Raw genomic sequence first — 4,023 nt, 5'->3', positions numbered from 1 at the left:
TTTCCGCCTTGCTCTCCTTTGAAACTAGACACATGATTCTAATGTCTCTTCTGGGTGACATTCCTACAAATATTTACAGACAGCTACCATCAGTCCCTGTCCCTCCCTTTAGGTCTCCTCTTCCCACTCACCTCTTCTTTTTCTCTGCTTCCTTAGTGGAGTTGGTTGATGGGTAACTGAGAAATGGGAGGTGGAAGGGGTGGGAAATGAAGCAAACCAGCATTTATTAAGTGCCTGTCATGTTTGGGGACAGAATGATGCACAACAGAGTGCTGTATGTAAAGTCAGAAGACTCGGATTCAAATCCTGATTCTGCTGCTTATTACCTGGGTGACTGCTTGGGAAGTCATTTCATTTATAAAACTGGTGGCTCTAAAATCCCTTCTAACTCCAAAAAATGACCCTATCCCTGAATGATTTTATTAGAGAATATAGAATAAGTAATATTGCAGTGGTAATGAAAACTTCAGTGTGAGTATCAGCTTAAATAGATGAGGAGCAAGAGAACTAGGGCACCTCTTCACCGGGAAAATCTCAGTAGAGCTAGTTAGGGAAAGCAGCGTGTCACACAGCAAGGGGCTGGGTGGAAAAGCACTTTCGTTTTCCTAGAAATGGTGAATGTTATCAGAAGCTGAGCACACTTAGGATCTTTGGAATTTTGAACTTTGGAAATCACCTGGTGGAACGTAACTCTGTTCCCATTCTCTCTGATATTTTTAGATTTGTTCCTTCAACAACCCTCATAGGAATATATGTCCTCTGCATAGTTTCTCTGCTGCCTCTTATCTCCCAGATCTCCATCTGTTTTCTCTAGAGAATTCTTTGCCACTGTGGTGCAAAGAACTTTGGACCTGGAGTAGGAAAATCCTGAGTTTAAATACTACCTTATGTACTTACTACGTTTGTAGCTTTGAGCAAGCCATTTAGCCTCTGCCTCAGTTTCCTCATCTGTAAAATGGGTATAAGTGTTGTACCTAACTCTCAGGGTTATTGTGAGAATAAAATGAGATAATGTTTGCAAACTACTCTGCAAACCTTAAAGTTCTATAAAAGCACTGGAGATGATGATGATGATGGCAGCTCCATGGCAAAACAGAGGAGGTGCTGGGCCTGGAATCTGGAAATCTCACCTTTCTGAGTTCAAATCTAGCCTCAGACACTTACTAGATGTGTGATCCTGGGCAAGTCATTTAACCCTGTTTCCCTCAGTTTCCTCATCTGTAAAACGTGCTGGAGAAGTAAATGGCAAATCATTCCAAGCACCTTTGCCATGAAAATCCCAAGTAGAGTCACAAAGAGGCAGACAGGACTGAACAACATTATTGAACACTATTATTATTATTATTATTTCAACATGCAAATATTTCTCATGCATGTCCCTTCCTCCCCACTCTTCAGCACTACCCTGATATGGGCTCCCATCACCTGGCATAAGCCGGGACTATAACAGTAACAATTGATTATTAACAAGAAGATTGTGAATTACTGTAATTATCTTCCAATCAGTGGGCAAAGTCGTTTTCCAAAAATTCAGGCCTGACCATGTCAAATGCCTATTCAATAAGTTCCTGTATTTCTGTATTACCTCTAGATTCAAGTACAAAATACTTTGTCATTTAAAGCCCTTCACAATCTGGCCCCTTCCTACCCTTTTGTTGAGGAGAGAGATGGGGGAGCTGGTTCAAATTTGAAAGAATTCACTTGCACTTTCTCTGTAGCAATTTCAATTTATTGATACAAAAGCAGTGGGCCTGAGATTTAGCAAGTTGCTACACAAAGTCATTGATATAGGAAAAGAACCAGACTTATGTAGGCAAAAGGCTAACGCAGCCTATAGGATGATGGTATAACTTTTAGGGTTTCTAAGGGGGATTGGAAATTTAGGGACAGGATGAGGAAGATGGATGACGTAAGAAACTTTAGAACCCAGGATGAGGGAGACAAGGAATTTTATGGTCCAGGATAAGGGGGAAGTTTTATGATGTTTCAATGTAAGGGGGATAGACTTTAGGATACATTCAAGCTGAGGAGGGGCCTCACAAGATACTAAAAAAGCAACCCTTAATATTAACTCTTAGGGTACTTTTGTATCCACATCGCTTCCAGTCTTATTGTCCCTTCCTCATCCCCACCCTCATACAATAACGTAGTCCCTCTGACTCTTCCTTGTACATAACACTCAGTTTCCTGATTTCATATTCACTGGTTTCCTATGCTTCAGCTCAAATCTCACCCATGACAAGAGGCCTTTTTCCCTACCCCTCTCTATCTTCCCATGCCTTCCCTCTAAGATTACTTTTTATTGACAGTATGTCAATGTGTATGTAAATGTAAGTATGTATGGAGAAATTTGGACTTGTCTCCCCGAGTCGATTGGGAACTCCTTGAGGGAGGGAAGGGACCTGGCTTGGCCTTGTGCTGAACACAGTGTTTGACAGACAGTAAGTACTTAATACATGCATACTGATGGCTAGCTCCCCTTTTTCATACTTGTCAGCCATATGTCCTCTGGTCTTTGCCTCCTTCTCCCCCTTTGGAATCAGAAAGAAAGAGAACTTTTGTTTGGGAGCTAACCCTGGACACTTTACCTTTCTTTTAAAGGTTCATGTGAAGATTCAAAAAGTTAATATCCATGAAACTATTTGGAAGAGTATAAAGCATTCAACAAATGTAAAGATTTCTTTTTATCGTATTTCATTGGGGTGCTGTTATTTCTTGTACCCACCCTTAATGTTTTGAAATGCTATTTGTTTCATTATCACTTTCAACCTGTTCTAGGGAATTCCTCCTAGCCACTGATGATGTGTCAGAATCCTGAAATCTCATTGGAAGGCCAAGGCTATGCAGTTGTGTAGCTGAAAGGTGCTTTACAGGCTTGGAAACATAATTCAGGGTAAAACAGGGACCTTATCCAAGAGGGAAATCACACAAATAAGCAAAGACTAGGAGCTCAACAACAATAAAATAATGAAGCTAAAATGAAGAAGTCTTTCAAAAAAAATCAAAATATTTTTAGAGCACTTTTTATTTGAAAATTTATCAGAAAGTATTTTTACATTTGGGGCAGCTAGGTGGTACAGTGGATAGAGTATGGTGCCTGGAGTAAGGAAGATCTGAGTCCAAATCCAGCAAGCTGTGTGACACAACACCCATAGCAACCATATTTATGTATGTGTATATATATGTACACACATATACATGTATGTATATACATGTGTATATGTGTATGTGTACACACACACACAGGAACAGACACATATATATGTGTATATACATATCTTTGTTCCCACCTCAGCTCTGGTAGATTAAGAAGGATGATAATGATTCCTTTCATGGGCAGATGGAGAGACCAAGATTCAAAGAGGTTTAGTGAGTTGGTGAATATTGTACATACTTCTTCCTCTTCTGCTCAGAATCACTTCCAAATGAGTCTCTGTCTGGTCTGAAGTTCTCAGCTCTTAGATGTTAGTAGGAGAGTTAGAGAAGAAGGCAGAAGGAGAGGGACTGGGTCATGCATGTGTAGGGAAAGTGTGGGAGTCAATCATTCTACCAGACTGAGGAGACATCTAAATGACAGCTGAGTAGGATGAATTGAGAGACTCAAGGTGGTGGTGGTTTTGGTGAACACCTCAAGTATATTCAAGACATTTTCTAAAGACTTGTTTGCACTTTAGAGACTGAAGATCACCCTCCTCTGCCACATTGCAATCAATACTTGAAGTCATCCATTCCAATCAATCATTCAGTAACATATAGAAAAAAATGATGGGAAAAACACTAGATTTGTAGCAAGAGGACCTGGGTTTGCCACTTACCCATTGCTTGACCTTATGCAAATCCATTAATCTTCTTGGGCTTCCATTTCCTTGTCTATAAAATGATGTGGCTGGACTAGATGGCTACAGTCCCTTTCAGCTTTGGATCTCATGATCCCACTGTGTACATTTTCTGTGTACAGTTTTAACCTGAAGGTATGATGAGAGATAGAAGGAAAATGGAGATAGACACCCTGATTCAGTGGAA

Source organism: Notamacropus eugenii, chromosome 2 (assembly GCF_028372415.1).
Source record: "Notamacropus eugenii isolate mMacEug1 chromosome 2, mMacEug1.pri_v2, whole genome shotgun sequence".
NCBI lineage: Eukaryota > Metazoa > Chordata > Mammalia > Diprotodontia > Macropodidae > Notamacropus > Notamacropus eugenii.
Note: the sequence above shows the minus strand (reverse complement) of the source record.